The 27365-nt window shown below is 37.2% G+C and overlaps 1 pseudogene; it reads left to right on the top strand.

Moving 5' to 3' along the window:
* Positions 1-4096: 4096 nt before the first annotated feature.
* Positions 4097-27365, top strand: LOC118548043 (lymphoid-specific helicase-like; annotated as a pseudogene).

The following is a 27365-nucleotide window of genomic DNA, read 5'->3' as shown; positions in this document are numbered from 1 at the left end:
ATGTATCATTAAAAGCTACCATATCTTCATTGATTTTCTGATTGGATGATATTTCCATTGATGTAAATGGGATGTTTTTGTTACCTCCTATTTTTCTATTACTCTTGATTACTTCATTTATGTCTGTTAATACCTGCTGTATGTATTTTATTGCCTATATGTTGAGTACATAATATTTACAGTTGTTTTATCTTGTTGGATTGACTCCTTTATTATTTCAGAGTGTCCTTTGTGTCTTGTTAGTCTGTGTTTCAAAGTCCATTTTGTCGGATATATGTATTGGTACCGCAGCATTCATTTAACATTTTTTCAAGTTTTTATTTAAATTCTATTTGATTAACATACAGGGTAATATATTTTCAGGTGTAGAATTTAGTGATTCATCATGTATACAACACCCAGTGCTCATTACTGCTAGTGCCCTCCTTATCCCATCACCCATTTAATCCATCCTCCTTCTCACTTCCTCTCCAGTAACCCTCAGTGTGTTCTTTATAGTTAAGAGTATGTATGAAGAACTTATCAAATTCAACACACAAAAAACAAATAATCCAGTCAAGAAATGGGCAGAAGACATGAACAGACATTTCTCCAAAGAAGACATACAAATGGACAACAGACACATGAAAAAATGCTCAACATCACTTGGCATTAGGGAAATACAAATCAAAACCACAGTGAGATACCACCTCACATCAGTCAGAATGGATAAAATTCGAAAGTCAGGAAATGACGGATGTTGCAGGGGATGAGAGACAGGGGAACCCTCTTACACTGTTGGTAGAAATGCAAACTGGTACAGCCACTCTGGAAAACAGTATGGAGGTTCCTCAAAGTTACAAATGGATTTACCCTATAACCCAGCAATTGCATTACTAGGTATTTATCCAAAGGATACAAACATAGTAATTTTAAGGGGTATGTGCACTCAGATGTTTATAGCAGCAATGTCCACAATAGCTCAAATATGGAAAGAGACCAGACATTCATTGACAGATGAATGGATAAAGAACAAGTGGCATATATATGTATGTATGTGTGTGTGTGTGTGTGTACATATATATAATGGAATATTACTCAGCCATCAAAAAGAATGAACTCTTACCAATTGCAATGACATGGATTGAACTAGAGGGTATTATGCTAAGTGAAATAAGTCAGTCAGAGAAAGACAAATACAATGTGATTTCACTCATGTGGAATTTAAGAAAGAAAGTGTATGCACATAGGGGAAGGGAGAAAAAATAAAGGAAAACATAAGATGAAATGAAAGAGAGTTACATACACAAACTGTAAGAGACTCTTAAATATAGGAAACAAACTGAGGGTTGCTGAAGGGAGGTGGGGGTGGGTAGGTAACTGGGTGATGGGTATTAAGGAGGGCACTTGATGCAACAAACACTGGGTGTTATATGCAACTGATGAATCACTAAACTCTACCTCTGAAACTAATAACACACTATATGTTAGTTGATTTTAAATAAAAAAGATAAACAAAAAATTCTTATATTAATAAGAAAATAATCTGTTTCCTGGTTTGTCTCTCTCTTTCTTTTTTCATACGTTCATATATTTCTTTTCTTAAATTCCACATATGAGTAAAATCATATGATATTTCTCTTTCTCTTACATGATTTTATTCTTTTTGATGTCTGAGTAATATTCCATTACATATCCATTCATCTGTCAGAGGACATCTTGGCTCTTTCCATAGTTTGGCTATTGTGGACATTGTTGCTATGAACATTGGGGTGCAGGTGCCCCTTCTTTTCACTACATCTGTATCTTTGGGGTAAATACCCAGTAGTGCAATTGCTGCATCATAGGGTAGCTCTATATTTAATGTTCTGAGTATCCTCCATACTGTTTTCCAGAGTGGCTGTGCTAGCTTGCATTCCCACCAACAGTGTTGGAGGGTTCCCCTTTCTCCACATCCTCACTGACATTTGTTCCCTGTTTTATTAATTTTAGCCATTCTTCCTGGTGTAAGGTGGTATCTCATTTTGCTTTTTATTTGTATTTCCCTGATGGCAAGTGATGTGGAGCATTTTTTCACCTGTCTGTTAGTCATTTGTATGTCTTCTTTGGAGAAATGTCTGTTCATGTCTTCTACCCATTTCTTGACTGAATTATTTGTTTTTTTGGGTGTTGAGTTTGAGAAGTTCTTTATAGATCTTGGATACATGCCTTTATCTGAAATTTCACTTGCAAATATTTTCCCTCATTCTGTAGGTTGCCTCTTAGTCTTGTTGATTGTTTTCTTTGCTGTGCAGAAGCTTTTTATCTTGAGGAAGTCCCAAAAGTTCATTTTTTCTTTTGTTTCCCTTGCCTTTAGAGACGTATCTTGCAAAAAGTTGGTTTGTCCAAGGTCTAATAGGTCGTTGCCTGTGTTATCCTCTAGGATTTTAATGGTTTCCGTCCTCATATTTAGATCTTTCATACATTTTGAGTTTGCCTTTGTGTATAGGATAAAAGAATGGTCCAGTTTCATTGTTTTGCATGTGGCTGTCCAATTTTCCCAGCACCATTTACTGAAGAGACTTTTTTCCATTGGATATTTTTTCCTGCTTTGTTGAAGGAATGGCTAAAGATGTGGTTCATATATATGATGGAATATTACTCAGCCATCAGAAAGGATGAATAGCTACCATTTACACTGACATGGATGGAACTGGTGGGCATTATGTTAAGTGAAATAAGTCAATCAGAGAAACACAACTATCATATGGTTTTACTCATATGTGGAACATAAGAAGTAATGCAGAAGACAATATGGGTATTGAGAAAACTGAATGGGAAGAAATCAGATGGGACACAAACCATATGAGACTCTTGATTCTGAGAAACAAACTGAAGGATGAGGGAAGGGAGGTGGGTAGGGGGATGGGGTAACTGGGTGATAGGCATTAAAGAAGGCATGTGGTATGATGAGCTCTAGGTGTTATACTCAACTAATGAATCATTGAACATTATGTCAAAAACTGATGATGTACTATACCTTGGCTATTTGAATTTAAATAAAAAAAATAATGGAAATAAAGTCTTCAGCATTCTTTAATTTAACAAGATTAGAAAGCCAATTCCAGGAACCCCAGAAACATACAAACTACCAAAACTGAAACAGAAAGAAATAGAAAATTTGAATAGACCCATTACTAGCAAAGAGATTGAATCACTAATCAAAAATCTCCCAACAAACAAAAGTCCCGGGCCAGATGACTGCCCAGGGGACTTTTATCAGACGTTTAAAGAAGAGTTAATACCTATTCTTTTGAAACTCTTCCAAAAAATAGAAATGGAAGGAAAACTCCAAATTCCTTTTTGAGTCCAGCATTACCTTGATTCCAAAATAAGACAAAGACCACACTACAAAGGAGAAGTACAAGCCAGTATTCCTGATGAACAAGCATGGAAGAGTTCTCAACAAGATACTAGCAAATAGAATCTAACAGTACATCAAAAGTATTATTCACCACAACCAAGTTGGATTTATTCCTGGGTTTCAGGGTTGGTTCAGTACTTGCAAATCAATGTGATACACCATATTAATAAGAAAAAGGATAAGAACTATATGATCCTCTCTGGTAATGCGGGGGGGGGGCGTATTTGACAAAATACAGTATCCATTCTTGATAAAAACCCTTAACAAAGTAGGGATAAACATACTTCAACATCATAAAGGATATATATGAAAGATCCACAGCTAATATCATCCTCACTGGGGAAAAACTGAGAGCTTTTCATCTATGGTCAGGACAAAACAGTAATATCCATTCTCATCATTGCTATTTAACATAATACTGGAAGTCTTATGGGCGCCTGGATGGCTCAGTTCATTAAGCATCTGCCTTCAGGTCAGGTTGTAATCCCAGGATCCTGGGATCGAGCCCCACATCAGGCTCCCTGCTCAGCAGGGAGTCTGCTTCTCCCTCTCCCTCTGCCTCTCCCCTGTTTGTGATCTCTCTCTCTCTCTCAAATAAATAAATAAATAAAATATTTAAAAAATACTGGAAGTCTTAGCCTCAGCATTCAATAAAAAAACGAAATAAAAGTCATCCAAATTGGCAAGGAAGTCAAACCTTCACTATTTGCGGACATGGTACTCTATGTAGAACACCTGAAAGATCCAACCAAAAAGTTGCTAGAACTAACACATTCATCCAGCGAAGTCCCAGGATATAAAATCAATGTACAGAAATATGTTGCGTTTGTCCACAAATAATGAAGCAGCAGAAAAAGAAATAAAGGAATTGATCCCATTTACAATTGCACCAAAACCAATAAGATATCTAGGAATAAACTTAACCAAAGATGTAAACAATCTGTACTCTGAAAACTATAGAACATCTAAGTAAGAAATTGAAGAAGACACAAAGAAATGGAAAAATGGCCCATGTTCATGGATTGGAAGAACACACATTGTTTAAATGTCTATACTCCCCAAAACAATGTAAACATTCAACACACTCCTTATCAAAACATCACCATCATTTTTTCACAGAGTTAGAACAAACAGTCCTAAAATTTGCATGGAACTACTAAAGACCCTGAAGAGCTGAAGCATCCTCTAAAAGAAAAACAGAATTGGAGCCATCACAATTCTGGACTTCAATCTCTATTATAAAGCTATAGTCATCAAGAAAGTATGGTACTGGCACAAAAACAGACACAGATCAATGGAACAGGATAGAAAACCACCACTATATGGTAAACTACTCTTTGACAAAACAGGAAAGAGTATCTAATGGAAAAAAAAAAAGACAGCATGTTCAACAAATGGTGTTGGGAAAACTGGACAGAAACATGCAGAAGAATGAAACTGGACCACTTTCCTACACCATATGCAAAAATAATTTCAAAATGGATGGAGGACAATTTGAGGTAGGAAACCATCAAAATCCAGAGGAGAACACAGGAAGCAACATCTTTCACTTTGGTTATAGCAACTTATTACTAGACACATCACTCTAGGAAAGGGAAACAAAAGCAAAAATGAACATTGGGACTTCATCAAGATGAAAAACTTCTGCATAGTGAAGGAAACAATTAACAAAACTAAAGTCAGCCTATGGGATGGGAGAAGATATTTGCAAATTACATATCTGATAAAGTGCTGGTATCCAAAATATATAAAGAACCTATCAAACTCAACACCCCCGAAAAAAACAAATATTTCAGTGAAGAAATGGCAGAAGACATAAATAGACATTTTTCCAAGGAAGACATATAATTGGGTAACAGACATATGAAAAGATGTTCAACATCACTTACCATCAGGGAAATACAAGTCAAAACCACAATGAGATACCACTGTACACCTGTCAGAATGACTAAAATTAACAACACAGGAAACAACAGATGTTGGCAAGGCTGCAGAGAAAGAGGATTCATACCAACTTACACTGTTGGTATGAATGCAAAGTGGTGCAGCCACTCTGAAAAACAGTATTGAGGTTCCTCAGATAGGTAAAAATAAGCTACCCTGCGACCTAGCAGTTGCAGTACTAAATATTTACCCAAAGATACAAAAATACAGATTCAAAGGGGCACATGCACCACAATGTTTATAGTAGCATTATCAATGATAGCCAAAATATGGAAACAGCCCAAATGTCCATTGAGTGATGAATGGATAAAGAAGATGTGGTATATATATACAATGGAATATTACTCAGCTATCAAAAAGAAGGAAATGTTCCCATTTGCAGTGAAGTGGATGGAACTAGAGGGTATTATGTTAAGCGAAGTAAGTTAGAGAAAGACAAATATTCTTTGATTTCACTCATATGTGGAATTTAAGAAACAAAACAGATGAACATACGGTGAGGAAAAAAAAAACAGGAAAACAAACCCTGAGACTCTTAATGATAGAGAACAAAGTGAGGATTGATGGAGGGAGGTTGGTGGGTGATGGGCTAAATGGGTGATGGTTATTAAGAAGGACACTTGTTATGATGAGCTCTGGAGGTTATATTTAAGTAATGATTCACTAAGTTCTACTCCTGAATCTAATATTACACTATATGCTAATTAAGTAGAATTTAGGTAAAAAATTAATAAAAAGTAAAATTAAAATATAAAAATAACAGACATAAAAATATTTATGCACTCAACATTAATGTAGCTAAATATATAAAGCAAAAACAGAGCTAAAAGAAGAAATAAACAGTAATACAATAATTGTTGGAGACTTTAAAATCCCACTCTCAACAATGAATAGATTACCCAGACAAACAATGAGACAACAGATTTGAAAGCAGTGTAGAATAAATGGAGTGAACATACATGTACAGAACATTCTATCCAAGAACTGCAGCACATACATTTTTCTCAAGTGTACATGAAACATTTCCTAGAATAGAACTTATGTTAAGTAACAAAACAATTCTTAGACAATTCATGAAGATTCAAATCATGTGAAGTATTTTCTCTGATCACAATGGCATAAAACTAGAAATAAAGAAGGGAGAAAATGGAAAATAAAAACTAAAACACATGGAAATTAAACAATAGTCTTTTGAACAACCAATAGATCAAAGAAGAAATAAAGGGGAAATAAAAAAGTTTCAGACAAACAAACAAAAAAAACATATCATAGCAGAACTTAAGGGATATAACAAAACTAGTTCTAACAGAGAAGTTCATAGCAATAAATTTTCATAGTAAGAAGCTAGAAAAATCCCAAATAAACATCCTAAGTCTATGATTTAAGGAATTATAAAAAAAAATACAAAACAAAACCTGAGCCTAAAGTTAGCAAAAGAAAGAAAATAATAAAGATTAGAGGATAAATAAATAAAAGAACAGAAAAACAATAGAAAAGATTAACTAAATCAATGGTTGTTTCTTTAAAATGATAAAATTGACAAACCAATAACTAAGTTAACCAAATAAGAAAGAAAAAGGAACCAAAGCAATGAAATTATAAATGAAAAGGGAGACATTACAAATGATACCACAAAAATTCAGAGGATAAAGACTACTATGAACAAGTATACTAACAAACTGGACAACCTAGAATATTTTTTAAAGATCATAGAAACATACCACTTATCAAAATTGAATAAAAATAGACAATCTGAAGAGATCAATTGCCAGTAAAGACATTAAATCAGTAATTAAAAGTATCTCAATGAAAATAAAATGCAGGATCAAATGGCTTTACTGGTAAATTTTACCAAATACTTAAGGAAGAATTGACACCAACCTTTCTCAAACTCTTCCAAAAATTAGAAGAGGAGGGAAACCTTCCTAAATTCATTTTATAAGGCCAGAATTATCCTGATATCAAACCAGAAAATAATCTTACTAGAAAAGGGAAGAGGCCAATATCCCTGATGATTATAGATGCAAAACTTCTTTAAAAATATTAGCAAACCCACCTGGAAAACAGTGTGGAGGTTCCTCAAAAAATTAAAAATAGAGCTACCTTATGACCCAACAATTGCACTCCTGAGTATTTACCCCAAAGATACAAATGTAGTAAAAAGAAGGGCCATATGCACCCCAACATTCATAGCAGCAATGTCTGCAATAGCCAAACTGTGGAAAGAGCTGAGATGCCCTTCAACAGATGAATGGATAAAGAAGATGTGGTCTATATATACAATGGAATATTACTCAGCCATCAGAAAGGATGAATACCCAAATTTACATCCACATGGGTGGGACTGGAGGAGATTATGCTAAGTGAAATAAGTCAAACAGAGAAAGTCATTTATCATATGGTTTCACTTATTGTGGAACATATGGAATAGCATGGAGGACCTTAGGAGTAGGAAGGGAAAAATGAAGGGGGGGCGGGAATCGGAGGGAGAAAGGAACCATGAGAGACTATGGACTCTGAGAAACAAACTGAGGGTTTTAGAGGGGAGGGGGTGGGGGGATGGGTTAGCCCGGTGATGGGTATTAAGGAGGGCACATACTGCATGGAGCACTAGGTGTTATATGAAAACAATGGATCGTGGATCACCACATCAAAAACTAATGATGTATTGTATGGTGACTAACATAACATAATAAAATAAAAAAAATAAAAACATTAGCAAACCTAATTATTTTTTAAAAAAGATTTTATTTATTTATTTGTGAGATACAGAGAGAGAGATAGGCAGAGGCAGAGGGAGAAGCAGCAGGGAGCCTGATGTGGGACTCCATCCCAGGACCCCAGGATAAAGACCTGAGCTGAAGGCAGATGCTTAACTGACTGAGTCACCCAGGCATCCCTAGCAAACCTAATTCAGCAGCATATTTAAAAAATCATTTACTATGATCAAGTAGAATTTATCCCTGGGATGCAAGCCTGGTTCAACACATCCATATAAAATAATGCGATACATCACATTAACAGAATGGAAGGAAAAATAAGTATATTACTGCCTCAATAGACACAGAAAAAGAATTTGACAAAATTTAATATTCATTCATGATAAAAACTCTTCAGAAATTAGGCATAGAAAGAACACAGCTCCATGTAATAAAGGTCATATATGACAAGGCCTCAGCTAATATAATACTCAATGGTGAAAGGGTGAAACTTTTCCTCTGAGATCAGGAACAAGAAACTGTCACAACATCTATTCTATTATAGTACTAGAAATTTTAACCACAGAAGAAAGATAAGAAAAAAGAAATCCTACTCAATGTAGTATTTTAAGTTCTAGCCACAGAAGCCACAAAAGAAAAAAAAAAATATCAGAATCAGAGAGGAAGAAGTAAAATTGTCTTTATTTGCAGTGACATTGTTTTATATATAGAAAATCCTAAAGATGCAGCTTAAATTGTTAGACATAATTAATGAATTCAGTAATGTTACAGGATACAAAATTAAAATAAATCAGTAGGATTTTTAGACATTCACAACAAATTTTCTAGTAAAAAGAAATTAATACCATTTACAAAAGAATCAAAAAGAGTAAAATACTTAGAAATAAAGTCAACTAAGAAGTTGCAACATCTCTACAGTGAAAACTACGACATTGATAAAAGAAATTGAAAGAGAGGAATAAATGGAAAGGGATCCCATGTTCAAGAAACAAACCCAAGCATACACAGCCAACTAATATTTCAACAGAGAGCCAGGTATATTCAATGGAGAAAAGACCTCATCTTTAATAAATGGTGCTGAGATAATTGGATAGTCACACATAAAAGAATAAAATTGGATCCATCTTACACCACTCAAAATATTAACTTGAAATAGATGAAAACCTTAATCATAAGACCCAAAACCATGCAAATCCTATAAGAAAACATAGAAATAAAAACTCTTTAAGTTGGGTCTGAGTAATAATTTTTTGGATGACACCTAAAGCAGAAGCAAAAACAAAACAAAACACTAAACAAGTGGGACTAAATAAAGCTACAAAGCTTCTGCACAGCAAAAGAAACCATGAACAATGTGAAAAAAACAAAACAAAACTACAGAGTGGGAAAAAAAAATTGCACACCAAACACCTGACAAGAGGTTCACGCCTAAAATATATAAATGACTCATAGAATTCAGTAGTAAGAACAACAACAAATAACCCAATTTAAAAATGGGCAAAGATCTAAACAAATGTTTCTCCAAAGAAGATATATGAAAGCCCAAAAAAGTACACGAAAATACACTCAACATCAGTAGTCATTAAGGAAATGCAAATTAAAATCACACTGAGATAGGGGCGCCTGGGTGGCTCAGTCGTTAAGCGTCTGCCTTTGGCTCGGGTCATGATCTCAGGGTCCTGGGATCGAGCCCCACATCGGGCTCCCTGCTCGGCGGAAAGCCTGCTTCTCCCTCTCCCACTCCCCCTGCTTGTGTTGTCTCTCGCTATGTCTCTCTCTGTCAAATAAATAAAATATTTTTAAAAATCACACTGAGATATAAGCTCATACTTTTTAGAATGGCCATTATCCAAAAGACAAAAGATGACAAATGCTCACATTAATGTGGAGGTAAGAGAACCATTATGCAATGTTGGTTGGATTGTAAATTGGTACAGCCACTGTGGAAAACTGTACTGAGGATCCTCAAAAAACTACGTATGCCCCAGCAATTTCACACTGAGAATATATGCAAAGGAAACAAAAACACTAATATGAAAAGATATCTGCACCACCATGCTTATTAGCAGCATTATTTACAATAAACAAGATGTGTAAACAACCTAAGTGTTCATTGATGGATGAATTGATAAATAAATGTGATATATATATATATAATGGAATATTTTTCAGCCATAAAAATAACAAGGATATCCTGTCATTTGCAGCAACATGGATGAAACTTGAAGGCATTATGCTGAGTGAAACAAGTTAAGAGAGAGAAAAACAAATACTATATGGTCTCACTTATATGTGGAATTTAAAAAAAACAAATAAACCAAAACAGCAAATGAATTGTAAAAGAGATCAGACTTATGGTTATCAGAAGTGAGGAGCTGAGGGAGGGCAAATCGTAAGGAGGTGGTTAAGAGGTACAAACTGCCAGTTATAAGATGGTTAAAACACACACACACACACACACACACACACACAGAAGCCCAAAATGTTGTCACTTAGATCGAGTTGCAAATCTGAACCTTAATACATAATCGAATTGCAATTTCAACCTCCCCTAGAAATGTAATCTTAAACTGGTCAGCTGGGAATTTTTCAATCAGTGCTGATGAGTCTGCCACATAGGGAATCTCCATTCCTCCTCTCCAAAAATGAAGTAATCTGCATGACAAGACATCTTGTTTTTCCCTAAGGGAAAGCCATCATTCCTGAAACAATCCATTTTTTAAAATTTAAATTCAATTAGTACATCATTAGTTTTTTGTGTAGTGTTCAATGATTCATTATTTGCGTATAACACCCAGTGCAAATTACATCACATGCCATCCTTAATGCCCATAACCCACTTACCCCATCCCCCCACCCATCGCCCTTTCCAGAACCCTCAGTTTGTTTCCTGGAGTCAAGAGTCTCATGGTTTGGTTCCCTCTATGACTTCTTTCCATTCAGTTTTCCCTCCCTTCCCCTATGATCCTCTGTGCTATTTCTTATGTTCCACAGGTGAGTGAAACCATATGACAATTGTCTTTCTCTGATTGACTTCACTTAGCATAATACCCTCTAGTTCCATCCATGTCAATGTAAATTGTAGGTATTCATCCTTTCTGATGGCTGAGTAATATTCCATTGTATATGTGAACCACATCTTCTTTGTCCATTTATCTGTTGAAGGACATTTTGGCTCCTTCCACAGTTTGGCTATTGTGGACATTGCTGCTTTTTACATTGGGATACAGGTGGCCCTTCTTTTAACTACATCTGTACCTTTGGGGTAAATACCCAGTAGTGCAACTGTTATGTCATAGGGTAGCTGTATTTTTAACTTCCTTAGGAACCTCCATACTGTTTTCCAGAGTGACTGTACCAGCTTGCATTCCACACAACAGTGTCAGAGTGTTCTCCTTTCTTCACATCATCACCTCCATTTGTTGTTCCCTGTCTTGTTAATTTTAGCCATTCCAACTGGTGAAGGTGGTATCTCATTGTGGTTTTGATTTGTATTTCCCTGATGACAACCATGTGATCCTCTCAATTGATGCAGAAAAAGCATTTGACAAAATACAGCATCCTTTTTTTTAAAAAAATTATTTATTTATTTATTTGACAGAGGGAGACACAGTGAGAGAGGGAACACAAGCAGGGGGAGTGGGAGAGAGAGAAGCAAGCTTCCTCCCAAGCAGGGAGCCCAATGCGGGGCTCAATCCCAGGACCCTGGGATCATGACCTGAGCTGAAGGCAGACGCTTAATGACTGAGCCACCCAGGCGCCCCTACAGCATCCTTTCTTGATTAAAACTCTTCACAGTATAGGGATAGAGGGAACATACCTCAATATCATAAAGCCATCTATGAAAAGCCCACAGCAAATATCATTCTCAATGGGGAAAAAGTGAGATCTTTTCCCTTAAGGTCAGGAACATGACAGGGATTCCCACTCTCACCACTATTGTTCAGTATAGTACTAGAATGTAGTGAAAAGAAGGTGTCATCAGTTTGTTTCCTATAGTTAAGAGTCTCTTATGGTTTGCCTCCTTTCTGTTTTCATCTTATTTTAATTTTCCTTCCCTTCCCTTGTGTTCATCTGTTTTGTTTCTTAAATTCCATATATGAGTGAAATCACATGGTATTTCTCTTTCTCTGACTGACTAATTTCACTTAGTATAATACCCTCTAGTTCCATCCATGTCACTGGAAATGGCAAGATTTCATTCTTTGTGATGGCTGAGTAATATTCCATTGTGTATATATACCACATCTTCTTTATCCATTCAACTGTTGATGGACATCTGGACTCTTTCCATAGTTAGGCTATTCTGGACATTGCTGCTATAAACATTGGGGTGCATCTGGCCCTTTGATAAATATTTATCCAATTGGATAAATACCTAATAGTGCAGTTGCTGGCTCATAAGGTAGCTATATTTTTAACATTTGAGGAACCTCCATACTGTTTTCCAGAGTGCCTGCATCACTTTGCATTCTCACCAACACTGTGAGAGGTTTCCCCTTTCTCTGCAGTAGTGCAACTGTTATGTCATAGGGTAGCTGTAGTGCCAACATCTGTTGTTTCCTGAGTTGTGACTGGTGTGTGGTGGTATCTCATTGTGGTTTTGATTTGAATTTCCCTGATGCCAAGTGATGTTGAACATTTTTTCATGTGTTTGTTAGCCTATTACATGTCTTCTTTGGAGAAATATCTGTTCATGTCTTCTGCCCATTTCTTGACTGGATTTGTTTTTGGGTGTTGAGTTCGATAAGTTCTTTATAGGTTTTCAACACTAGCCCTTTACCTGATAAGATATTTGTAAATATTTTCTCCCATTCTATAGGTTGTCTTTTAGTTTTGTTGACTGTTTCCTTTGCTGTGTAAGCATGTTTCTAGAAATTTTAAAATGTATTAATAAATTTGCAAATAAAAATGCAGATACAACAGTTCACAATTGATTACTAAGTTTTCACTAGAAATTAGGGTTTCACAAGTTAAAAAAATTAACATATGCAATAATTGAAACTCCTATTACTAATAAGGGAAACATCTCTATATGCCAGGTAAGTATGAATGGTGGAGACTCCTTTTTTATTGTTGTTAAAAAAAAGGAATTCTATTTTTAAATGAAGCTGCTTTAAAGAGAAAATAAAACATAGGACCAGATTAGAATGTAAAAAAGAAAATTGTAGAAGTTTTATAGAAAATAAAACTTTGAAAATAAATTTTAATGTGTAGTCAAGCTGTCTAAAATTAAAATACATTTATCTAAAATATGAGTTTTAATATAAAAAATGAGCTGAAGCAAAATGAGAATTTGGTTGTTTCTCTGTTAAAAGGATTTTTTTTTTTTACTTTTGGTCTAATTTTGATAACAGATAGTGAAAGATTTTTTTTACCTTTTTTTTTTTTTTTTTTTACATTTCATGATTATCTGTGATCCTATTTAGGAAAATACTTTAAAACAATTTTATTTAAATTTTTTTAGTTTTGCTTAAATAATAACTATATGTATTTTTTTAATTAAAGATTTTATTTATTTAATTGACAGAGAGAGACACAGCGAAAGAGGGAACACAAGCAGGGGGAGTGGGAGAGGAAGAAGCAGGCTTCCCATGGAGCAGGGAGCCTGATGCAGGGCTCAATCCCAGGACCCTGGGATCATGACCTGAGCCGAAGGCAGATGCTTAACAACTGAGCTACCCAGGTGCCCCTGTTTTGTTTTGTTTTGTTATTTTATTTCACTATGTTATGTTAGTCACCATACAATATATCATTAATTTTTGATGTAGTGATCCATGATTCATTATTTTTGTATAAAACCTAGAGCTCCATGCAGTACGTGCCCTCCTTAATACCCATCACTGGGATAACGCATACCCCCCACCCTCCCCCTAAAACCCTCAGTTTGTTTCTTAGAGTCCAATCTCTCATGGTTCATCTTTCCCTCCGATTTCCCCCCCTTCATTTTTCCCTTCCTTCTCCTAATGTCCTCCATGCTATTCCTTATGTTCCACAAATAAGTGAAATGATATGATTATTGACTTTCTTTGCCTGACTTATTTCACTTAGCATAATCTCCTCAAGTCCCATCCATGTTGATGTAAATGTTGGGTATTTCTGATGGCTGAGTAATATTCCATTGTATATATGGACCAAATCTTCTTTATCCATTCATCTGTTGAAGGGCATCTTGGTTCTTTCCACAGTTTGGCTATTGTGGACATTGTCCTTATGAACATTGGGGTGCACATGGCCCTTCTTTTCACTACATCTGTGTCTTTGGGGTAAATACCCAGTAGTGCAATTGCTGGGTCACAGGGTAGCTCTATTTTTAATTCTTTGAGGGACCTCCACACTGTTTTCCAAAGTGGCTGTACCAACTTGCATTCCCACCAACAGTGGAAGAGGGTTCCCCTTTCTCCACAACCTCTCCAAAATTTGTTGTTTCTTGCCTTGTCAATTTTTGCCATTCTAACTGGTGTAAGCTGGTATCTCATTGTGGTTTTGATTTGAATTTCCCTGATGGCTAATGATGATGAACATTTTTTCATGTGTCTGTTAGCCATTTGTGTGTCTTCTTTGCAGAAGTGTCTGTTTATGTCTTCTGCCCATTTTTTGACTTGATTATTTGTTTTTTGGGTGTTGTGTTTGAGAAGTTCTTTATAGGTCTTGGATTCCAGCCCTTTATCTGTAGTGTCATTTGCAAACATCTTCTCCCATTCTGTGGGTTGCCTCTTTGTTTTGTTGACTGTTTCCTTTGCTGTGCAGAAGATTTTTTATCTTGATGAAGTCCCAAAAGTTCATTTTCGTTTTTGTTTTACTTGCCTTTGGAGATGTATCTTGGAAGAAGTTGCTGTGGCCGATGTCAAAGAGATTACTGCCTATGTTCTCCTCTAAGATTTAGATGGATTCCTGCCTCACATTGAGGTCTTTCATCCATTTTGAATTTATCTTTGTGTATGGTGTTAGAGAATGGTCGAGTTTCATTCTTCTGCATGTGGCTGTCCAATTTTCCCAGCACCATTTATTGAAGAGACTGTCTTTTTTCCATTGCATAGATTTTCCTGCTTTGTCGAAGATTATTTGACCATAGAGTTGAGGGTCCACATCTGGGTTCTCTATTCTGTTCCATTGGTCTGTATGTCTGTTTTTGTGCCAGTACCATGCTGTCTTGGTGATCACTGCTTTGTAATATAGCTTGAAATCAGGCAACGTGATGCCCCCAGCTTTGTTTTCTTTTTCAACATTTCCTTGGTGATTTGGGGTCTCTTCTGATTCCATACAAATATCAGGATTGTTTGTCCCAGCACTTTGAAAAAAATGTCATTATAATTTTGATCAGGTTGGCATATGTAGTTTTTATTTGAATTCCAGTTAGTTGACATACCATGAAATATCAGTTTCAGGTGTACAATTTAGTGATTCAACACTTATATACAATACATGGTGCTCATCACAATAAGTGTATGCCTTAAAAAATACAAAAAAAAACCCTCATCTTTTTTATTTGTTTTTAGACAGGGAGGGAGGGTGGAGGGCAGAGGGAGAGGGAGAGAGAATCTCAAGAAGGCTCCATGCCAGAAAGGGGAACCCTCCTACACTGTTGGTGGGAATGCAAGCTGGTGCAGCCACTCTGGAAAACAGTTTGGAGGTTCCTCAAAAAGTTGAAAATAGAGCTACCATACGATCCAGCAATTGCACTACTGGGTATTTACCTCAAAGATACAAAAGTAGGGATCCGAAAGGGTACGTGCACCCCGATGTTTATAGCAGCAATGTCCACAATAGCCAAATGGTGGAAAGAGCCAAGATGTCCATCGACAGATGAATAGATAAAGAAGATGTGGTATATATATACAATGGAATATTATGCAGCCATCAATCGGAATGAGATCTTGCCATTTGCAATGACGTGGATGGAACTGGAGGGTGTTATGCTAAGCGAAATAAGTCAATCAATCAGAGAAAGACATGTATCATATGATCTCACTGATATGAGGAATTCTTAATCTCAGGAAACAAACTGAGGGTTGCTGGAGTAGGGGGTGGGGTGGGAGGGATGGGGTGGGTGGGTGATAGACACTGGGGAGGGTATGTGCTATGGTGAGTGCTGTGAATTTTGCAAGACTGTTGAATCAAAGATCTGTACCTCTGAAACAAATAATGCAATATATGTTAAGAAAAAAAAAAAATAATAAGAAGAAGATAGCAGGAGGGGAAGAATGAAGGGGGGAAAATTGGAGGGGGAGATGAACCATGAGAGATGATGGACTCTGAAAAACAAACTGAGGGTTCTAGAGGGGATGGGGGTGGGAGGATGGGTTAGCCTGGTGATGGGTATTAAAGAGGGCACGTTCTGCATGGAGCACTGGGTGTTATACACAATGAATCATGGAACACTACATCAAAAACTAATGATGTATGGTGATTAACATAACAATAAAAAATTAAAAAAAAAAAGAAGGCTCCATGCCAAGCACCCAGCCCAATGTGGGGCTTGATCACACATACCTGAAATCATGACATGTGCCAAAATCAAGAAGTAGAACACTCCAACCCACTGAGCCACTCAGGCTCTCCAATCTTTTTGATATTTTTGACAAACTTCCCAAACTCAAATTCTAAATTTTTGTTTGTTTATTTTTTTTACCTTCAATATTCCAAATAATTTGTTGAACTAATTAACCTTATTTGACATGTAAAATACATGGAAAACATTGTTAAATAAATTATACTGTCTTCTCTATATTGTATTTGTAAGACTGTGACACACATGGATAAAGTCCATTGTCCTTATGCAAGAAATTCCTCCTCATTGTCAGACTTTTGCCATCTTGATGTCCTTGTAACATGACAACAGTCTGCTTTTGAATCAGAAATAAAGGTGGGCAAACAATGACGTAAACTAAGAAACACTTGGGACAATGGGAATCAAGACAGCCACAGGTTCTTCCTAGATCCCTGGAAAACCCCATATTTTTACGTTTTTTTTTTTTTTTTTTTACATTCCTTGATCTACAATAGTGCATTTAAGATGACTCAGATTATGAATAGACATTGGTGTAGAGACTTCTATGAAATTGCAGAAACAGTCAACCAGCAGTGTCTGACCTGTTTGATTCATAATCCTGGAAAAACTGTTTGTTTGTTCCTAGAGACTTCACACTTCCTTCTTGGCCCTTTAATTACCTGTAGCTGGACTTCATTTTACTGCCACTTTGTATGGGTTTTCAATATGTTCTTGTTGTTATATATTTTCCAGATGGGATAGACTTTCCTTCCTGGAAAGCAGATGGCCTCACAGTTAAAAAAAAAAAAAAAAATTAAAAATGTGTTTCCCACTTGAATTGTACTTTTCCCTATATCCAATGATTGAGGCACCCACTTGACTGGACAAATCACAGGAGCATTAACAAAAACCTTAGAAATTCTTGGAATTCTGCCAGTATTCAACATTCTGATTTCTTGCTGCCTTATGCAAGTATAATCTGCTTCTATAAGTCTCTAATATCTTATGATCAAGCCTGTCATCAACAGGTTAAAGAAGCCTTTCTTAATCCTATTCAAAGGAATCTGACAGTCATAGTCAAGAGCTTGGTGACTGGTATTCTCAAACATCATCAGAGGAAGATAGTCTTGTGACCCATTGAAAAGCACCTTACCAAGTAATCCAGTCCACAGACATTGCTGCAAATCTAAAAGATCCTTGAGATCTCTAAATTAAGTTAATGAGGATGAGAAGTAACTGATATCAGCATTGACTGCTGCCACTGAAGATGATGAATCAAGACTTCAAATTCAAATGAACATAAAACTCCTTTTCCTTCTTTTCCTTTCCTTTACTCAGGCATTGACTTGGAAAGATAATACCTTCATCTCTATCTCCAGGTCTTTGTTAAGGGGGAGGGGTAAATCCTTTTATTTTAGTCTAGGAGTAAATCTAACTCTGTCCCTAACCTTTAAAAAGCAAAATAAGACATTTCATTGGTTGGTTCAAGATTGGACATAATGGAACAAACGTATGGGGATATAGTCAATAATATTGTAATGGTGTTTTATGATGACAGATGATAGCTACACTACTGGTGAGCACAGCATAATTTATAAAATTGTTGAATCACTATGTTGTACACCTGAAAATAATGTAACATCATGTGTAAACTATACTCAAACAAAAAGTTTACTCAGTTAAATTTTGTTATTTTACAAGATAAATATGCCATGGGTGTGCAATGTACAACGTAATGACTGGAGCTAATACTGCTGTGGGATATATAGGAAATTTGTTAGAGTAAATCTTAAGAAATCTTATTACAAGGACAATTTTTCTTCTTTTTTCTTCAGTTTTTCCTTTTATTGTATCTATATGAGAAGATGGAATGTTAGCTGAACCTATTGTGGTTATCATTTCATGATATATGTAAATCAAACCATCATGCTCTACGCATTAAAATTATACAGTGATAGGGGCAACTGGCTGGCTCAGTCAGTAGACCATTCAACTATTGATCTCATGATTGTGAGTTCGAGCCCCATGTTGGGTGTAGAGATTACTTAAAAATAAAATCTTTAAAGAACATGCAGTGATATATATCCATTCATTCTCAATAAAACTAAAACAAATGGGTCTTTGTTAAATTTCTAATAAGAACTTATTTGTTAGGGGAGGAGCAAGATGGCGGAGGAGTAGGAGACCTAAATTTCGTTTGATCCCGGGAATTCACTAGATAAGGATCAAACCATTCTGAACACTTACGAACTCAACAGGAGATCGAAGAAAAGAATAGCAATAACTCTCTGAACAGAAAAGTGACCACTTTCTGGAAGGTAGGATGTGCAGAGAAGTGAATCAGAGGTGATATTTGGGAAGATAGACGGCGGGGGGAGGGAGCCTCCATCAGCCGCTACTGGCAAGTGATAGAGTGGTGGAGCACAAAACCGGAACTTTTAGAAGTCTGGTCCGCTAAGGGATGTCTCTCCAGTGGCTAAGCAGGGGATGGAACCCTTGCTGGGACAGTGTGGTCTCAGGACCCTTGCGGTCACAGAAAGATCGGGGGTGCCTAAGTGCATCAGAGCTCCCAGGTATTAGAGCAGGGAAGCCGGCTGCAAAGACGGAGCCACGGAGTGGGCTCTCAGCTTGGGGTTGCCATAAACCATGATCTGTGGCACAGTCAGCCACTGCTCTTCAAGCAGGGTCTGAACAAGTGGCAGATCTGGGGAGACTCCCCTTCCTCCCCCAGGAGGAGTGGCATGTGAGCACTCTGCAGGAATCTGCTGGGTTTGGAGACTCCAAACGGGGTCGTGTGCCAGAGATAGAAATGCTCAGTCACAGGCTGGGTGAGCACGGAGTGCGGCCCGAGACCGGGAAGAAAGGAGTGATTGACTGCTTTACTCTGGGGGCTCACTGAGGAGTGGGGCCCCGAGTTCCTGGCTCCTCCAGGGCAGAGATTGGGAGGCTGCCATTTTCACTCTTGTCCTCCAAATCTGTACGGAAAGCTTGCAGGGAACAAATGCTACCGAAAGCAAACCCAAGCAGATTACTTAGCCTGGCCCCTGGCAAGGACAGGGCAATTCCGCCTCAGGCAAAGACATTTGAGAACCACTGCAACAGACCCCTCACCCAGAAAATCAGCAAGAACAGCCAGCCAAGACTAAGTTTACTGATCAATGAGAACGGCAGAACGCCAGCACTAGGGAAATACAGCACATAGAATTCATGGCTTTTTCCCCCAAATTCTTTAGTCTTTCAAAGTTTTTTTTTTTTTTAATTTTCTTTTTCTTTTTTTTTAAATTTTTCTTTTTCCCTTTTTCAACCAACACATTACCAATCCCTTTTTTAAAAATCTTATTTATTTTTCATTTTTAGAGTCATATTCTATCCCTTCATAGTAGCTAACGTTATTTTTGGTATATATATTAATTGTTCTCTCTTTGAAATTTTGGGATACAGTTTCTTCTAATAGACAAAATATACCCTAAATCTCTAGTGTATAGCTTTGTTCTAGTCTCCTGCCTGATCACAATCACGCCCTTTTTCTTTAAATTTCTCCTTTCTTTTTTCAACCACCTTCTTATCTTATCAATTCCTTTTATAAAATCTTCTATAATTTTCATCTTTACAGTCATTTTTGTACATATATAAGCTTTTCTTTCTTTAAAATTTTGGGAGGCAGTTTCTTCTAACAGACCAAAATACGTGCAAAATCTAGTGTGTAGCACTGATCTATGTACCAGCCTGACAATATTTGATCATATTCTTTTTTTAATCTTCTTGTTCTTTTTTTTCTTTCTTTCTTTCTTTCCTTCCCTTTCTTTTTCTCTGGTCTCAGGTCTCTTCTGATTTGTTTAGTGTACATTTTTCTGGGGTTGTTGTTACCCTGTTAGCATTTTGTTCTCTCATTCATCTATTCTCCTCTGGACAAAATGACAAGACAGAAAAAATCACCTCAAAAAAAAGAACAAGAGGCAGTACCGACTGCCAGGGACCTAATCAATATGGACATTAGTAAGATGTCGGAACTAGAGTTCAGAATGACGAGTATAAAGATATTAGCTGGATTTGAAAAAAGCATGGAAGATATTAGAGAAACACTTTCTGGAGAAATAAAGGAACTAAAATCTAACAAAGTCGAAATCAAAAAGTGAGATGCAATAAAAAATGGAGGCTCTAACTGCTAGGATAAATGAGGCAGAAGAGGGAATCAGTGATATAGAAGACCAAATGATGGAAAATAAAGAAGCTGAGAAAAAGAGAGATAAACAACTACTGTATCACGAGGGCAGAATTTGAGAGATAAGTGATACCATAAGACTAAACTATATTAGAATATTTGGGATCCCAGAAGAAGAAGAAAGAGAGAGAGGGGCAGAAGGTATATTGGAACAAATTATATCAGAGAACTTCCATAATTTGGGGAAGGAAAGAGGCATCAAAATCCAGAAGGCACAGAAAACCCCCCTCATAATCAATAAAAAAATGTCAACACCCCAACATCTACTAGTAAAACTTACGAGTCTCAGAGACAAAGAGAAAATCCTGAAAGCAACTCGGGAGAAGAGATCTGTAACCTACAATGGAAGAAACATTAGATTGGCAACAGACCTATCCACAGAGACTCGGCAGACCAGAAAGGACTGCCATGATATATTCAGAGCACTAAACAGGAAAAATATGCAGCCAAGAATACTATATCTAGCTAGGCTGTCATTGCAAATAGAAGGAGAGATAAAAAGCTTCCAGGACAAACAAAAACTAAAGGATTTTGCAAGCACAAAACCAGCCCTACAAGAAATCTTAAAAGGGGTCCTCTAAGCAAAGACAGAGCCTAAAAGCAACATAGGCCAGAAAGGAACACAGATAATATATAGTAACAGTCACCTTACAGGCAATACAATGACACTAAATTCATATCTTTCAATAGTTACCCTGAATGTAAATGGGCTAAATGCCCCAATCAAAAAACACAGGCTATCAGATTGGATAAAAAAACAAGACCCATTGATATACTGCCTGAAAGAGACTCATTTTAGACCCAAAGACACCTCCAGATTGAAAGTGAGGGGGTGGAAGTGATTTACCATGCTAATGGACACCAAAAGAAAGCTGGGGTGGCAATCCTTATATCAGACAAATTAGATTTTAAACCAAAGACTATAATAAATTTTTTTTTAAGATTTTATTTATTTGCGAGAGAGGGAATGAGAGACAGAGAGCATGAGAGGGAGGAGGGTCAGAGGGAGAAGCAGACTCCCTGCTGAGCAGGGAGCCCGATGTGGGACTCGATCCCAGGACTCCAGGATCATGACCCGAGCTGAAGGCAGTCGCTTAACCAACTGAGCCACCCAGGCGCCCCACCAAAGACTATAATAAGAGATGAAGAAGAACACTATATCCTACTTAAAGGGTCTATCCAACAAGAAGATCTAACAATTGTAAATATCTATGCCCCTAACATGGGAGCAGCCAATTATGTAAGCCAATTAATAACAAAAGTAAAGAAACACATCAACAACAATACGATAATAGTAGGGGCCTTTAACTTATTAAACTCAACACCCAAAGAATAAATGATCCAATCAAGAAATGGGCAGAAGACATGAACAGACATTTTTCCAAAGAAGACATCCAAATGGCCAACAGACTCATGAAAAAGTGCTCAACATCGCTCAGCATCAGGGAAATCCAAATCAAAACCTCAATGACATACCACCTCACACCAGTCAGAATGGCTAAAATTAACAGGTCAGGAAATGACAGATGTTGGCGGGGATGAGGAGAAAGGGGAACCCTCCTACACTGTTGGTGGGAATGCAAACTGGTGCAGCCACTCTGGAAAACAATCTGGAGGTTCCTCAAAAAGTTGAAAATAGAGCTACCATACGACCTAGCAAGTATACTACTGTGTATTTACCCCAAAGATACAAATGTAGTGATCCCAAGGGGTACGTGCTCTCTGATGTTTATAGCAGCAATGTCCACAATAGCCGAACTCTGGAAAGAGCCACGATGTCCATCAACAGATGAATGGATAAAGAAGATCTGGTATATATATACGATGGAATATTATGCAGCCATCAAAAGGAATGAAATCTTGCCATTTGCAACAACGTAGATGGAACTTGAGGGTTTATGCTGAGCGAAATAAGTCAATCAGAGAAAGACATGTATCATATGATCTCACTGATATGAGGAATTCTTAATCTCAGGAAACAACCTGAGGGTTGCTGGATTGATGGGGGGTGGAGGGATGGGATGTCTGGGTGATAGACACTGGGGAGGGTATGTGCTATGGTGAGTGTTGTGAATTGTATAAGACTGTTGAATCACAGACCTGTGCCTCTGAAACAAATAATACATTATATGTTAAAAAAAAAAAAAAAAGAAGAAGATAGTAGGAAGGGAAAAATGAAGGGGGGGGAATTGGAGGGGGAGACGAACCAGGAGAGATTATGGACTCTGAGAAAGAAACTGAGGGTTTCTAGAGGGGATGGGGGTGTGGGGATGAGGTAGCCTGGTGATGGGTATTAAAGAGGGCATGTATTGAATGGAGCACTGGGTGTTATACGCAAACGATGAATCATGGAACACTACATCAAAAACTAATGATGTAATATATGGTGATTAACATAATATAAAAAAATAAAAAAAATATGCAACAAAAAAAAAGAACTTATTTGTTACATGTATTTTTCCCTGGCTGGGGATTTGGCAAGGAAGGCTGGGCAGGCAGCAGCTGTGAGACTTAGAGTGCAGTGGTACAGATTCTGAGAGAGGACTGGTTCCACGCTGCGTGTCCAGCCATGCTGGCACAGTGGCCTGCAAGCAGCAGTGGGTCTAGCCCCACATATGATTGAATAACTGCAGACTGCAGTGATTACCCAAGCCATGCTGGAGGAGGAAGAGCTTGAGGCTGCTAGGTTTGAGAGAGAACAAAGGATGATAGAAAAGACTCCCATGTCATGGGATAGAGAGCCTGTGGACATTCAGTACTGTAGACTTCAACATAAAAAGCAAGATCTACTCCAACTTTTTATTGACTAAATGGAACAGCAACAACTAGAGGAACAGAAGAAGAAAGATGAATTGGAGAGATAAAAATAATCTTTAAAAGTTACTAAGGGTAGGGGCGCCTGGGTGGCTCAGTTGGTTAAGCGACTGCCTTCGGCTCAGGTCATGATCCTGGAGTCCCGGGATCGAGTCCCGCATCGGGCTCGGCAGGGAGTCTGCTTCTCCCTCTCCCACTCCTCCCTCTTGTGCTCTCTCTCTCTCTCACTCTCTCTCTCAAATAAAAAAAAAAAAAAAAAAGAATATTTAAAAGTTACTAAGGGTAAAAATTCCATTGATGCAGGTGGATACAATCCAGTTATGAGAAAGTAGAGAGGAAGAGAAGATGAATCATACAATATTTCAGAGGTAATGGCAAAAGAGGAAATTTTGTCCATGGCTAAATAAATAAATAAATAAATAAATAAATAAAGAACGAGAACGAAAGGTTCTTTTTTAATCTCTATAAAAGGTCCTTTTCTGTATAAAAGACCTTCAGAAAAACGAAGATTCAAATAGTATAATTAAATATAGATTGCCTCAAATGGTTAGGCAGAATACTAAATTGTTTTTCATCCCAGTTTGGAATTGTCATGAACAGCGAGTACCATTTCAACAAGCAGAACACTTCCCAAAAAGAGTGATGCAATGGTACCAAGTGGAAGGCATGGAATGGCTTAGGATACTTTGGGAAAACGGAATTAATGGCATTTTAGCAGATGAAATGGGATTGGGAAAGACAGTTCAGTGTATTGCTACAATTGCATTAATGATTCAGAGAGGACTACAAGGACCTTTTCTTGTCTGTGGTCCTTTGTCTACACTTCCTAAATAGATGGCTGAATTGTAAAGATTTACACCAGACATTCCTACTAAATTATTTCATGGGACCCAGCAGGAACGTTGAAAATTGTGTAAAGAATATTCAAAAGTAAAAAGGGACACTGAATATTCATCCTGTGGTAATTACTTCATTTGAAATAGCCATGAGACACCAAAAGACTTTACAACAGTTATTGGAAATACTTAATAGTAGATGAAGGACACTGGATTAAGAATATGAAGTGCCATCTGATCAGGTAGTTAAAATGATTCAATGCAGATAACAAACTTCTTTTGCCTGGGACTCCCTTGTAAAACAATTTTTCAGAACTTTGGCCATCACTAAACTTTTTGTTGCCAGATGTATTCGGTGACTTGAAAAGCTTTGAATCTTGGTATGATATCACTAGTCTTTCTGAAACTGCAGAAGATATTATTGGTAAATAAAGAGAACAGAGTGTTTGCACATGCTGCACCAGATTCTAACATCTTTTTTACCTAAGTGACTAAAATCTGATGTTGCTTTTAAAATTCCTCCTAAATGAGAAATAGTCATTTATGCACCACTTTCAAAGAAACAACTCTTTTATACAGCCATTGTGAATGGTGCAATTGCAAACACACTTGAATCCAGTGAAAAAGGAACAGTTAACTAAGTACCATGGCATGACCAAGATGGCAAACTAGAAAGTCAATAAATTATAGCAAAATAGATGATTTCCCTAGTGAACTGGAAAAATTGACCAGTCAAATGTGGCCAGAAGTAGACTGAGAAAGGGCTGTTGTGGAAATGAACATCCCTGTACAATCTGAAGTTAATCTGAAGGTGCAGAATATAATGATGCTCCTTCATAAATGCTGTAATCATCCATATTTGACTGAGTATCCTATAGACCAGATCACACAAGAGTTTAAGATTGACGAAGATTTTGTAACAAATTCTGGGAAATTCTTATTTCCATCTTATTTCTGCATCCAATGCTGCCAGAACTAAAAGCCAGAGGTCAAGTTTCTGCCTTTTTTTTTTTTTAAATGACAAGAATGTTGGATATTTTAGTGGATTACTGTCATTTTAGAAATTTCAAGTTCGGGGCATCTGGGTGACTCAGTTGGTTAAGCCTCCAACTCTTGATTTTCGCTCAAGTAATGATGTCAGGATTGTGAGATTGAGCCCTGCCTTGGGTTCTGTGCTAGGTCTAGATCCTACTTAAGATTCTCTCTCTACCTCTTTCTCTGCTCTGCCCTCTGCTCATGCTCTCTTTCTCTCTCTCTCTCAAAAAAAAAAAAATCAAGTTTAGCAGGCTTGATTGATCCATGGATTATTCAGAGAGAGAAAAAAATATGCATAATCACAAAAGTAAAGTGGATAATCTGGATTTTAAAACCTAAATGTTGGAGAGGCTGTGGAGAAGGGGGAACCCTCTTACACTGCTGGTGGGATTACAAGTTGGTATAGCCACTTTGGAAAACAGTGTGGAGGTTCCCAAAAAATTAAAAATAGAGCCACCCCATGACCCAGCAATTGAACTGCTGGGTATTTACCCCAAAGACACAGATGTAGTGAAAAGAAGGGCCAATGCACCCCAGTGTTCATAGCAGCAATGTCCACAATAGCCAAACTGTGGAAAGAGCTGAGATGCCCTTCAAGAGATGAATGGATAAAGAAGATGTGGTCCAGGGGCGCCTGGTTGGCTCAGATGGTTAAGCGTCTGCCTTCGGCTCAGGTCATGATCCCAGGGTCCTGGGATCGAGTCCCGCATCGGGCTCCCTGCTAGGCGGGGAGCCTGCTTCTCCCTCTGCCTCTGCCTCTCTCTCTCTCTCTTTCTCTGACTCTCATGAATAAATAAATAAAACATTTAAAAAAAAAAAAGAAGATGTAGTCCATATGTACAATGGAATATTACTCAGCCATCAGAAAGGATGAATACCCAACTTTTACATCCACATGGATGGGACTGGAGGAGATTATGCTAAGTGAAATAAGTTAAGCAGAGAAAGTCACTTATCATATTGTTTCACTTATTTGTGGAACATAAGGAATAGCATGGAGGACATTAGGAGAAGGAAGGGAAAAAGGAAGGGGGTGAAATCGGAGGGGGAGACGAACCATGAGAGACTATGGACTCCGAGAAACAAACACAATTTTAGAGGAGTGGGGGGGGGGTTGGGTTAGCCTAGTGATGGTTATTAAGGAGGGCACGTACAGCATGGAGCACTGGGTGTTATACGAAAACAATGAATTGTGGGTCACCACATCAAAAACTAATGATGTATTGTATGGTTACTAACATAACATTATAAAATAAAATAAAATTTTAAAAAATAAATAAAACCTATACAGGTAAATTACTGGATGCAAACAAGAACTTTAAAAGACGGTTTTTAGCTCAAATTTAAAACAAACATTCAAGACTGGAATCCTCAGAATTTTCTAGTTATCTTGAAAATCTCCATTTTCTCTTTATCTTTTTTGATTGTACATGAACTGGTGATTTGGGCATTAATTTGACTGCAGCAAATACAGTTATCATTGATGATAGTGATTGGAACCCCCACTTTGATCTTCAAGCTCAGGATAGATCTCATAGAATTGGACAGTCAAAGCCAGTTGTTGTGTATCATCTCATCACAGCAAATACTATGGATCAGAAAAATGAGGAAAGAGCAGATGCTAAAAGAGAACTGGAAAAGTTGATCATCCACAAAAATCATTTCCAAGGTGGTCAGTCTCGATTAAATTAATCTAAGAAAATTTTAGACCTTAAGGAATTAATGGAATTATTAAAATCTAGGTTTATGAAAGGGAAGTAAAAGTATCAGGAGAGGTCATTAGTGATAAAGATCTTTTAGATCAAAGTGATCTTGTTGATCAAATGAATGCCTCAGGACAGATAAAGAGAAAATGGAGATTTTCAAGACACTAGAAAATTCTGAGGATTCCAGTCCTGTATGTTTGTTTTATTGTATTTAA

Source organism: Halichoerus grypus, chromosome 8 (assembly GCF_964656455.1).
Source record: "Halichoerus grypus chromosome 8, mHalGry1.hap1.1, whole genome shotgun sequence".
Taxonomy (NCBI): domain Eukaryota; kingdom Metazoa; phylum Chordata; class Mammalia; order Carnivora; family Phocidae; genus Halichoerus; species Halichoerus grypus.
The sequence above is the reverse complement of the archived record's forward strand: the minus strand, read 5'-3'. Positions and strand labels throughout refer to the sequence as shown.